Genomic DNA, 13,808 nt, shown 5'->3' on the forward strand with positions numbered 1-13,808 from the left:
AAAAAAAGGATGTGTTTGTTCTCACCTACCAACTTTACAAACAATCTGTGTTTTGCAATATGTTTAGCATACTTTCTTGAACCCCATGCAGAGTATGAGGAGTTAGAACGTATGGCTGTGGATATACAGACTGCTGCAGGTCTAACCCCTCAAGACTGTGTGGGCTTTAATCACATTACAAAGTTTGAGAGTGTGATGAAAGTGAAGATTGTGGTGTTTTACAGGTCAAGTGAGGGTGTGTTAGAGCATCATAAGACACATGATGAGCCCCATAAAAAGACAGTGTTTTTGTACTTGCATGATGCCCATTATCACTTGATAACTCGTATTAAGGCATTTGTTGGATCATCGTATGTCTGCGAGCACTGTTACAAGGGGTACACAAACAGACAGGGTCACGATTGCAAATATACATGTTCTGTATGTAATGACAGTAGGTGTTACAAACATGCTAAAAAGACAATACACTGTCCAGACTGTTTGAGAATTTGTAAATCGCAATATTGCTTTGATGCCCATAAAAAACCCTCTGCTGCTGCATTTGGGAGATCGCCCTGTGATATCACCAAATACTGCGTTAAATGCGGTAGACGGTACCATGTGGCAGCAAGTAAACCTGACCAGGAACATGAATGTCCCGCAGATTGTTGCTACTATTGTGGTGAGGATGTAAGTCACGATGGTGAACATGAATGTTTCATACATCCTATATCTGTTGAAGAGGTTGAGGATTGCTACATATTTTATGACTTTGAAACCCGTTGTGATAATGGTAAGCATGTTGCTAATTATGTCTGTGCCATGACCTTTAGCGGTGAGAAATTTGAAAGTGCAGGTGAAGGGTGTGTAGAGAACTTCGTTCGCAGATTCCGACAGCCAAGATATAAAAACCACACATTTGTGGCTCACAATGGGGCAGGTTTTGACAACTTCTTAGTCCTAGAGTATTTCTGCAGGGAGGGTCTCAAACTTAACATTATCATGCAAGGCTGTAGATTGACCTTCATGTACGATGAGACTTACAAACAACGATTCATTGACTCGTTCAGTTTTATGCCTATGGCATTGTCAAAGACACCTGCAGCCTTTAATTTGACCAGTACAGAGAAGGGTTACTTCCCCCATCTCTTCAATACATTGCAGAATCAAAACTATGTAGGACCATATCCCACAAAAAACTACTACGGCTATGCCACAATGACTGATAGTGCCAGGCTAAAGTTTGATCAATGGTATGACACACTTGAAGGGAAGGTTTTTGACTTCAGAAAAGAGATTGGATTGTACTGTATGAACGATGTTGTCTTACTTCGGGATGCATGTATTAAGTACAGGAAAGAGTTCATTGCATGTACAGAGATAGACCCCTTCAGATTTACGACTTTAGCATCATGTTGTATGGGTGTGTTCAAAACACACTTTCTAAAACCTGCTACTATAGCTCTGACCCATAACAATGCATACATACATCAGCACAAGACATTCTCGAATGCTTCGATTGAGTGGCTTGAATATGTGAAAAAGACACGTGATGTCGACATGCATCATGCTCTGAATCACGGTGAGATGAAAATTGGTAATCTCTTCCTCGATGGATTTTATGTCCAAAGCAATGGTGTGCAGAAAGGTTTGGAATATGCGGGATGCTGGTTCCACGGGTGTAAGTCTTGTTTTAAACCTGACAGCATAAATGAACAGTCCAAAATACCACATGGAGCCCTCTATCGTGCGTTTATCGACAGAAATGAGGTTTTGAAAAAATCCTACAATATTGACCTGGAGGTGATGTGGGAGTGTCAGTGGCGAAAGCTTAAACAGACCGACCCGGATGTGATGAGTTTTATGTCTACCTATTCTGCACCAGAAAGACTGAAACCACGTGATGCTCTGTTTGGTGGCCGTACAAATGCTTACAAGCTGTACCACAAAGCTGCAGAGGGGGAGAGAATTAGCTATGTTGATTTCACAAGTCTATATCCTTTTGTGCAGTCTCGAAAACCCTACCCCATTGGCCATCCTGAAATAATCTTCAAGGACTTTCAAGACCTTGAAAATTATTTCGGGCTTGTTAAGGCTACAGTCCTTCCTCCCAGAAAGTTGCTCCATCCTGTGTTACCATACAGGAGTTGTGGTAAGCTGATGTTTCCTTTATGTCGTACCTGTGTGGATGAGCAATGCAAAATCATGCCTTGTACACACACAGATGAGGAAAGAGCAATTTCTGGGACATGGGTGAGCCTTGAATTGTTAAAGGCCATTGAAAAGGGCTATGTAGTCGTGAAAATTGATGAGGTGTGGCATTTTCCTCAAACGTCTGACAAACTGTTTTGCGACTATGTGAAAACATTTTTACAGTTTAAACAGCAGGCCTCTGGTTATCCGTCACATGTAATCACAAAGGCAGATAAACAGGCATACATTGATGACTATTACCAGAAAGAGGATATTCAGCTCGATCCTGAAAAGATCTGCAACAATCCCGCCCGTCGCTCGATCAACAAATTGTTGCTTAATTCGTTGTGGGGGAGATTCTCTCTCAGAGAGAACATGCCTAATTGCAAGCTTTTGAAAAAAGCTCAAGATTTTTCTCAGTACATCTTTGGATGTCAGTACGAAGTAACATTTTTCAGGTTTGTGTCTGACACAATTGCATTGGTGCAATACAAACATGCAGAGGGGTCCTCTTACGAGACCCGAGATGTTAATGTGTTTATCGGTGCATTCACGACGGCACATGCACGGTTGGAGTTGTACAACCTTATGGATAGGTTGGGCGATAGACTCTTGTATGGGGATACAGATAGTGTTATCTATGTCTCAAGAGATGGAGATTGGGAACCTCCATTGGGACCTTATTTAGGGGATCTCACTAATGAACTTGATTCTGACGATACCATTACAGAGTTTTGTTCCGCAGGTCCTAAAACATATGGTTACCGGACTGCAAAACAACACATATGTCTCAAGGCTAAGGGCGTAACGCAAACAGCCGAGAACTCTAAAGTTATCACACTACAGTCTTTAATAGGCCTTGTTGACGATTTTGTAGCATCATCTGAAAGCACTCGGCAACTCCTGGCCCACACTGACACCATTGTCAGAAATAAAAAGAATTTCACACTGAAAAACAAGTCAGTTGTTAAGAAGTTTCGTGTCGTTTATGACAAAAGAATATTGATGAAAGATTACACGTCGAGACCGTTCGGATATTGATCATGACTTATGCTTATCGGGGTATGCAAGGTACAGAGGGGTTTGATTTCAGAATTCAACATCCTTTCTCCATGATAATTGCAGGGCCCTCATGCTCTGGAAAGACATTCTTTGTTAAAATGCTGTTACAAAACGCTGAGAAAATTGTTTCTAAAAATATTGAAAATATTGTGTTAATTTATGATTGTTGGCAGCCAATGTATGATGATTTGATGAAAATGTTTGACATTAAATTTATTGAAGGAATTCCACAGAATCTAAACGACGACTCTTTGTTTCCACCCAACAAAACAAATTTTTTAATTTTAGATGATGTTATGAAAGATGCCAGTGGTAATTCTGAAGTTGAAAGAGTGTTTACAAATTATGTACATCACAAAAATTTAAGTGCATTGTATATTGTTCAGAACTTGTTTTGTCAAGGTAAATCCAGCAGGACCATCAGCTTGAACACCAATTATATGGTTCTGTTTAAAACCCCCCGAGATAATACCCAAATTAACATGCTAGCCAGACAGATGTACCCTCGAAATACTAAATTTTTCATGGAATGTTATGAAGATGCTACCAGCAACCCCTTCGGCTACCTACTGATCGACTTTAAAGCTAAAACTCCGGAGCAATATCGGCTCAGAACAGATTTGCTCTCACAAAATCCTGTTGTATACATTCAGAAAAAGAAGCGCTGAATTTATCGAATATTTGAGAATGTCTGCTAGACTTTTAAGAAACCTATCTCTTTTAAAGCTATTATTAAAGGCTACACCTCGACAAAGACGTGTTATTTTAGAGGTTGCTACGGATGAGTTCATTGTTACATTGTGCGAAGTAGCTCTAAATGTTCTTCATGGCAATATACCTCTCACCCCGCTACAATATCGGAAACTGAAGAGAAGAAGTAGCGAAATCAAAATTGTTGCAGATAAGAAGGTCGGAGTTGGTAGAAAAAGAAGGTTAATCAATCAACAAGGAGGTTTTCTGTTACCTCTTTTAAGTGTTGCAATACCATTCATAACCAGTTTGATCACCTCTAAATAAGTATCTGCTGATGGAGTATGCTGAGAAAATGTTTTTAGTACCGCAGCATCAGCTGGACAAGTTGAAAACTGGTACCCCTCGTGAATCTATTCAACATACCGTGGAAAATGACTTGGACATGACCATAAGAAATATTCTCTACAGGTCTGATCTGGACACATATGAAAAAGCTAAGATGTATACAGGTGTTTTGCAGAGATTTTTAAACCTTTCTAGACAAGCGGACAGGGAAACCAACACATTAACATTAACTCTTCCACAGCCTGATCACATTGAAAATGAAAACCCTGTTGTGACGGGCCCTGTGAATCCGCCGGATACTTTGTCTAATGTTGCTGATGACATTTTAAAGAATGTTCCACAGAGAAGTGTTAAAAATGCTCGATACATTTTGGATAAATTATCTAAAACTAAGGATATCACATCATGGACTGATTCTGGAGAGTTTGTGTTTAAAGGTAGATTGATTCCTGGATCACACATGCTCGATTTAGTTAAAAGCGTCACAGCCCCTCAAAAGGTCGCTGATGAACGGAGACCTATTGGATGGAACGAGTTTCTGGAGGCATTTGCTATTTTAAATGTACCATTCTCTACTGTACCTAACCACTATGTCAGACATGTAATTAACTCTTTCAAAAACAAGTCTACTTCAGTTATTACAAACTCGTCTAAGAGGAGTAATAAAAGGAAAAAGAGTCATCAGGGTACACCTCCAGAAAAATCTAATTTTTCAGAGGGGCATGTATTTTCACCCCCTGTTCTTGACAGAGGTCAATGGCTAAATTTTTAAAAACACTGAGAATGTTTTATTGTTGTTGTTATCTGTAATGTTGAATGTCGTAAATAAAGACCCCAAAAGATGTAATACTTGTCATTGGTTGTTATTTATTAAGAAAATTCAGGCATAAACATTTCACCTGTTTGTACACACTGAATACATTTGAACACATTTTCATTACAGTTAGTTTGTTTTAATCTTTTCACAAAAGTTGATACTTTTTTATCATTTTTAATTAAATCATCACTATACATTTTCAGTACATAATCATAGTCAAATCCCTTTGTCATATGGTAAAGAAAAAATACACAATGCTGTCCGCATGTATCTGATGTAAAATCCTGTACTTGCACATTCGAATGTTGTATCTCCTTAGAATTGAGTTTTAAAAAGTTTTTGATAATTGATGGAAAACCTTGGTAATCTGGTTTATTGCCAAAACTGTCAAAGAAACATCCTACACCCTCTTCGTTTATGTAGATGGCTAACCAATGTTGACCAGGAAGTCCAGAAGGATGTGTGTTCAATATAACCATTGATGGTAATTTTTTTAAAGGCTCTTTCGGTAGATAATCACACGGTAGTACTCCGAGAAAATGGATGTTGCAGGAAATCCGGTCCATAACTGATGTAAGCTGTACAGTATTCATTTTGTGTATTAATAGTAGTCAACCAGGACCTGCCGACGATTTGATATTTCTATAACACTGTCAAAAGTAGCGTATAAAATTAAATTTACTGTCCGTGGGAGGGGTTGTCTAAAACGGGCTTCCAGTCTAATATTACCACTCTTAATAAGCGAAATGTGCTGCCCACACTCCTCATCTGGTGTTAGATTGAATGCGTAGAGTGTATAGCCGTGTAGGAACTCTTCTCTATCAATAGATAGTCCCTGATTTTTAAGATGTCTTCCAGAGGCCAGGGCTAACTGATAAAATTCCCTCACTGCAGAACCGCTTCCAAATTCAGGTTGCAATGGCTTTGAAGGAATCTGGACGCCATCGGCATAAATGGATAAAAATTCAAGGTCGTAGTTTTTAAATGCAAAGGGGTTTTTATCATACGCCCCCACAAAAGCATCATTATCAACCATCGCTACTACGATAGATTTTGGTAGAGTTCCTAAGAACAAGTTTTCTTGATTGCAGACACGCGATCCTGCAGGTAGTGAGAAATTCTTCAGACATACTCTATCGATAGGGTATTTGGCAGTGGTTGAAAGCAGTGCTTGTGCATGACCCAATCTCACAGCCGGTGATACTGTCACTTTTTTCACAAATAAAGATGCTGACAGGATGTTTAGCTTGTAGGCCGTAGCGTCGCTTCTCATCAAACAAAATTCATCTTTTCCTCTGGTCATACGAACTTTAATATCAACCCCATTAAGCATCAGTTTCTCTTGAAAGAAAATGTCACTGTGAACAGGTGAGAGAAGTTCGACCACATTACTGGCGTTGGTGAAGGCGGCCCTCTTTGTCAACCCTCGGTTTGCCCCCGCAGGATCCGTCACGTCCATATGCCCCGCTGTATCTTTGTAAAACAAAGCAGCGCTGAAGAGTGTTTCAAGAGCATCTTTCCCATAATTGGTAAGACATTCTATTATCCCCCGATAAGGGTATGTACTAGTACTTTGTGATATAAGTCGGTCCCCCAGCGACACATCAACCTGTCCAAAGATCGAACAGCTTGGATAGTTTGAAAGTCCCACAGGAGCACCATCTGCAATATCTGTGCCATCTGGATTTGTGATTTTGAGTCGTAAAAATAACAATGTATTGTTTAGATCCACATAATCCTCCCCCGTTCCGGCAATAAAAAATTCCAGAGGTGAAGAGTCTGAAATTGCTGATAATGGAGGTATTTCTATATATGTATTTTTCTCAATAGCCATCTGAGTCAGCGGTACTGTAAACAGATCCAGCTCTGATTTTAAACATTCTTCTGACATGCTGTGTAGTAAAGCCATGGTCTAAAATATTGTCTTTCTTCTCCTTTTTGATGCCGGACACTTTCCCGACTCCTTGCGCTTGCGTTTTACAACTGAAGTTTTTTTCAGATGTCGTTTTCTTTTCTTCTGCGTCTGGCCACTCCTCCGGGCACCTGGGGGTCTAGACACTCTTTTGCGTGCCATTACCATCAGTCCTGAACCTTCTTGACTATTATTGTTATTGTTAAATGACTGAGACATTGTATGGCTAACAACATCACTTATTATGTTCTTTGCAGCTGATTTAAGATGTGGTTTAGCTATGTTAAATCCACGTCTTAGTAATGGTATAGCCATTCTAAAGAGTCCACGAAAAAGGCCTCCCAACCCCGCACCATACATAACCCCTCCCCCTGCATAGCCAGGAAGGCCATTGCCTGCCTGATTCTGATAATAGGCTACGTAACGCATGGGGTCAGTATTATGATTGCTGTAATATGCCATTTTTCCCAAAACCCTTAAAAAAGACGTTGTTTCACAGGCCTAAAATGTAGTTTAGCACACACCTTACCGTAACTAAAACTTATGTCTTGATTTTGATCGTCTTTCACTTGTATACTTATCTCTGTGATAGAAGATTTATTCACCGGTACGTAATGTGGTCTGTCGTATCTAATATTAATAATCTTGTTGTTCTCACCGTCTATATGGACACACCTTAGTAGTGGTACATGATAATCACCAACTGATTGATATTCTATTATATCTGTGTATATATACATAGTGTAGAAACCTCCATTTATATCTGCTTGATGGGGCGCATACGTCACAGATGTGTGTCCGATACCATGACTATCATGAGTTGGAGGGATTGTCTCTATTGCAATCCCCGGTTTTAACCCTAAAATTATCGCCAACTTTCCGAAAAACTTTAGTGATGTCTTTGGGGGTCCTTTTAGAAACACCTTGTTTTTAACGTGATCAAATCCAAAACTCAGACCCGGTGGTAGATTTGCATTGATCTCCCTGATCAAGAAAACAATGTCGTCATAATATCCAGATTTTATTCTGTAAAGTACGTTCGATGTCTTTTGATCACCGTTGATGAAGATCTCAATCTCTTTGCCTGCAGCAGGGTGATCAGTGATATGTTTTATACCATTGTCGAGAATAAAGATAGCATCTTCCTCATTAAATGTATACCATGACGTAGGATATTCAAATTCGATCAAACCCACCTCCCATTCTCCTTTCAGATTCATAGTTTTTGCTAAGCTGGTTGTATAATTAGATATTTTATTTCCCGGAAAGGTTGCTAACGAAGCATTGCAGGGCAATGTAACATAAAAACCACCCTCAGCCATGGTAGGTTTTTGCATAAATGTATGCCATGTATGCTGGTCCTTTATTTTATTGAAGGCTGAACATCAACCAACTCTTTTTCATCGATCCATGATGCAAATTTCGCAGGCCATCCGAGCCATTGTACCAGCAATAATGTTTTGTTTCCTTTCTTCTTCTTGTCTAATATTTTTTCAACTTTAAACGCTTTGTTTTCACTTACAAGTATCTTTTGTAACTCTTCCTCGTAAAAAACACCTTCGATGACATCCCCATCATAATCACACAATCTGTAAACAGGTGGCTCTCTTGGTATACATGCTGATATAGTGAAAAACTCCTGCGTATAGTTTTCCTCATACCCTTTTGCAAAAGGACCTCTAACTTTAGAAATTCTAACTACGTCGCCAACTTTGTATCTAAATATGGGGTTTACACTGTGAGATTGGCTATCACCGTAAAGATTATGTAACACCTCGGATTTGTTTTCTTTGTTTACATCAATAGGCCTCATCTTGATGCTTCTATGATAGCTGACATTGTATCCACGTGTTATGTCTTGAAGTATATCGATATAGCGTTTTGAGTTTGTAGCCGTTAAATATCGCCACATCCTTCCTCGCAGAGTCCTGTTAAACCTCTCAATTACACTTGATTTTAATTCACTGGATGTTGCAAAATGCGTAATGTTGTACTTCTTCATAAGTTTTTGGAAATGTTTGTTAAAAAATTCCTTCCCCTTATCTGTTTGTATTTTCTCTGGTACACGTCCCTCTTCCAGTATTGATTCAAAGGCTTTAGCAACCTCTACTGCGGACTTGTTTTTTAACACACGTGTCCAAGCATATTTACTAAACAGATCTATACATGTCAACAGAAAATGATTGTTGTCATTTTCCTTAGCATATGTAGACATATCAACTAGATCAGCCTGGAACTGCATATCGATGCCATAGACAAATACCCGATTTCTTCTGTATTTTAAAGGCGCAGTTTTATGTAATGTGTAAGCATCTTCGCCGGAGAGCCATTCTGATACTTCATCATTGGTTAAGCGAACACCCGTTTCTTTCAAAACAGCATCTTTTAAACGTTGTTTACCACCTAAAGAACCGGGGTTTGAAGGCGTGTAATAAATCCTTTTCATTACTTCTTCAGACATATTGTAACACCAGTCTCCACAGATGAATAACACAGAGGTTCAAAGTGATACAGGTTTTTATTGTGAAAGATTTTACATCATAAGTCATCAATATAGTGTAGAAACTTTATACACATCACAATATTTTTGTCAATAAGGTAATCAACCAGTGTTTCAATAATTTCACAAACATAACCCTGATCATTACTAGACATTGTAAATACACATAAATCAGACACATAGGTACACATGCATAATATGTCTGTAATTCTGATACAGGTACCACCTTCAGTCATCAAGTCTAAAATTTTTTAATAGTTACAGAAATTGATTCACCCTTGTTAATGCATAAACGCATCAGTGCAGACCAATCATTAGAAATATTTCTTACAACAGACATTTGGTTCTCGAGATTTGTAAGGCGTTTAGCATCCACAACACAGCTGTTAACAGGTACAGTTACATCAGAGTTTTCATTAACAATTTTATAAAGCAAGCTGGTCATTTCACATCTAATACGATGTTTAAGTAGGCACTTCACCAATCCAGTCACAAAGCATGTATTCCCCATGGTTTTTTGTTAGACTCAGTCAATATGAATGATACCCTTCCAGCTGTCCACAGCGTCACGGACAATCCTTTCGTTGTCAGGGCCTCCAAGTTTTTCTCTGATCTCAGAAAGTTTTTCCACAATAAAAATTTCCTCACGCAGTTCGTGCAAGATGCTGTCAACTGACCCCTGAACCCTCAGAGGATGAATCCTTAATCCACAACGGCTCAATGCTTGAGAAATGATATGTTTGAGTTCAGGCTTGAACAGAGCACGTGACAGTTCCTCAAAGTAAAAGTCAAAGAAATAGGCATTAGGCTCAAAAATACAGCTGTGCCTAAGTTGACTAGGATGATTAACCTCACAACCGCTACAGATCTCTTTCAGCTTTTTGTCAACAAGATGCTGCAAAAGTGCCACGACGATTGTTTTAATGATCTTGAAGCCGTCAGTCCGGATACATCCGTCTGTGGAGTCGACCCCCGCAAAGTGTGCTGCTCCAGCTACTGAACCAGTACAACCATAAGGAGTCGTAAGGAAGGTCAGGTTGTGATATCCCAGATCCATACAAAATTTATCCAGCCAAGAGTTGTCAGAAACAGGTATTGTGATCTCCATTGGGGATGGCTCATCATCAGACTTTGCAGTATCCGTCTCAAGGCTGGGGTTGTAGGGCACTGGAACCTCATCAGGCATTGCCGGAGCAGTCCCAAGGATATTGTTGTAGCATGCTGGAACAACATCAGGCATTGTCGGGGCCGTCTCAAGAGGGTTGCTGCCGGTGTAGGGTGTTGCATTGTCATCAGGCATCGCCGGGGCCGGCTTGAGGGCACTGGTCCAGCTGTAGGTTCTTTCATCTTCATCAAGTCCTGGTACGGGGAGCGCAAAGGTACTGGTGTAGCATGGGGAAGCCATAGTTTCTTGAAGCCTGTTAAGCAAGTGTGTTGAATGATCCAAACTGGAGCCATTTTTAATGGCTGTAATAGGTAGGTGGGGATAGGAGGCCGGTCCTCGAGGCGGAGACACACCTCTCGGGGTGGAACAACTTCACTTTAACGGAAGTGTAGTGATCATAAAGTTGACACCATCTAAACAATTTGTCAATGCATGAAAAAATGTTGTCAAACATTCGCACATCTTTCCATTGAAACAGATATACCAAGTCATAGTACTTGTGATGCTCAGACTCTGGAATAGGCCAGGTATATTCCATGATCTTTGTCTTGTCGTTGCAGCGAAAAATATAAACAAAGTCATCTGGCAGCTTTCTACAATGGTCTCCAACCACCCGGTATCTTGTTTGAGGAACCTCACTGTCCCACTCTGCGATGTACAAGGGGGCGTCGCCACAGTTGTTCAAATCGTTCCAAACATAATTATAAAATATGAACCAGTCTTTAGCAGGGAACATCAGACAAGGATCATCAGTAGTGATTCCATCCCCAAGATCGCCCGTAAAGAGCCTGACGCACCGCGACTCCTTGTCAAACAGATATCTCCCCACGCGTCTATCAGACATTGTGAAATCATATCTCACAAATTTCTCATTTTCATGGAGAAACTTTGTCAAACTAACACTCTGTTTTTTCTTAGGAGCAAAAGTAATCCTTTCTTCCATTTCCACAGTACCTCTTGCCGGAGAAGTACACAACACTTGTCTCGCCCTTTTAGGAGTCTTTGGAGCAGCCATTGCAACACTAGAACTACACTGTCTTCTTGTTTAAAATACAAACTACCAGACCCTATTTAAACACTCACGTATGAGAGGGGAGGCGTGAAACAACAGAGACTATAGGACACCTGGATAAACATCATTTCCTGAACAACTTCCTGAGTATAAACATCAATTGCCGCCATAAAATTTTATTACAGGAAGCAAACAACTCATAAGGTGACAAATTTCACACCTAGGTGTTAGGTCGTAAATCAAGGTCATAAATCAAATTTTTTGACACATGGTGCATCATATTTTCTTCTATCAACAAACAAACAAAAACAAAATAATACTTTCAAAGCATTGATAAACCTGTGGTAGTTTTCTGTGGCAGGGAAGAAACGTAAGCCATCAAAAACAAATAATTTTACGTGAGAAGCACTCAGGAGACAGAAAAATGTTGGCTGTTGCTTGTTCTCACAGGACAGCATCAAGCTTCTGTCATGCTAACACATCACTGTTAGACATTTCCGTAATTTTTACAGTTATTTACTGTATATCACCCAGTATAATACTGTAAACTATTTATACAGTACATAACTGTAATTCGCGTTGCATTTTGGGAATTTGGGAACAGAAAATTGCTGTATGCTACTGTATATTTTCTAACAGTCTTTTGGCGGTATTCTCCTTATTCACACAAATCCTTATTTTATTTTTCTCAAAATCATCATTTTTGACAATTGTATACACACAGGCGTTGACTTATTTTAGCTAAGGAACCATGTAGCAGCTCAGGTGTTCAGAGGACCGATTTCAGGTGTGCACATAAACTGAAGAGTTTTCAAACAAGACTTTATGGACTTTTCCTGGGACAGCGGCGCTTTTCAGTTGAAGATACACGAGAGGAGAGAATGAAAAAAGACCAGCAAGGTAAAATAATCTATATAAGTTATTTATTATCAGACCCGCGGTTGTTGTTTACCCGAACGGGACATTTTCAAACAGTTAACCGGACGCGTTGCTTAACGTATAACGGTAATATTAGTTGACCAAAGTCAGTATAAACCTTATTAATAAATCATACTATGTGTATGCAAGCCTACGAGCACGCGCGGTGCGTTAAATTACACGCTAGTGTTTTCCTTTTATAAAACTATTATGAGAAATGCTTAACGTAGCCTAATGTATACGTCAATGATATGAAAAGATCAGATTTAGTATATAACGTTACCACAGAGAATAATTTATTAATATAAAAGCATATTTAAAAAAGTGTAAGTTACCACGTTGTGTTTATATTCTCATCCGCTTGGCTTTACCTGTTACATAAATTATGCGTTATTAATAAGGTGTATAACTAAATTTTATCTTTCAAATTCGTTAAACTACGTTTAGAAAGTTCCATGTGAACATAATAAGAGTTTCCTTAACATTTAGTTTTACAAACGACTTCAACGTATGAGCGTATGTTATGTGTGTGTTGTGGCCAATCGGAAAAACATTATATTTTCAATGTGAATATGTTTAAACATAAAGGCTGAAACCTAATTTGCATAAAATAAAGTTTTAAAATGTGTTTTTGTTTTGTATTAAATTGCTTTTGAGGCCAAGGTAGCTGTACAGTAAATATTCAGCCTCGATCAGAGAACCAGATCCCACTGTCCTAACACACAGACCTGTGGCAATGTGTAGTGATTTGAGTAGTGTACATCTACTCTGGTTATCATTTCAAAACAGTATTTACTGGAAAATATGAGTGTTTAGCATCATGTATTAAATGTGTTAAATATGTCCTTTTTCCCTGCATTTATTCTGCTCTCTAAAATTCTTTGGGAGGATAAATTAAGGAGGATGTAACAAAATACACTGCAAGAACTGGAATGAGAGACAAGTGAGGATGAAGAGGACAACAGAATATCCATCCTTTCTTCACCACCTCACAGAGTTTGAGTGAAACAACTTGTATTAGGTGAGACACTTCTCAATAAGATACAGTATGTGCTGCATATATGGGTTAGTTAGGTCTCCCTAATTAACTAGCAGCTGTAACAAACAGTACTGTAAAAAAACTGTGGTTCAAAATAATTATGACCATCTTTCTTTTGCTTACAGGACTCACAGGATTATTTTATAACAAGACTGATTATTTTATACCAGAAG

The 13,808-nt window shown here is 39.1% G+C and overlaps 1 protein-coding gene across 1 annotated transcript in view; it reads right to left on the reverse strand.

Annotated features, from left to right (window-relative positions):
* The window catches only part of LOC135719047 (inactive N-acetylated-alpha-linked acidic dipeptidase-like protein 2), a 316,217-nt gene that overhangs the window by 285,838 nt on the left and 16,571 nt on the right, over positions 1 to 13,808 (reverse strand). The gene's annotated exons all lie outside the window — the stretch shown is intronic.

The sequence above is a fragment of the Paramisgurnus dabryanus genome, chromosome 14 (genome assembly GCF_030506205.2).
Source record: "Paramisgurnus dabryanus chromosome 14, PD_genome_1.1, whole genome shotgun sequence".
Lineage (NCBI taxonomy): Eukaryota > Metazoa > Chordata > Actinopteri > Cypriniformes > Cobitidae > Paramisgurnus > Paramisgurnus dabryanus.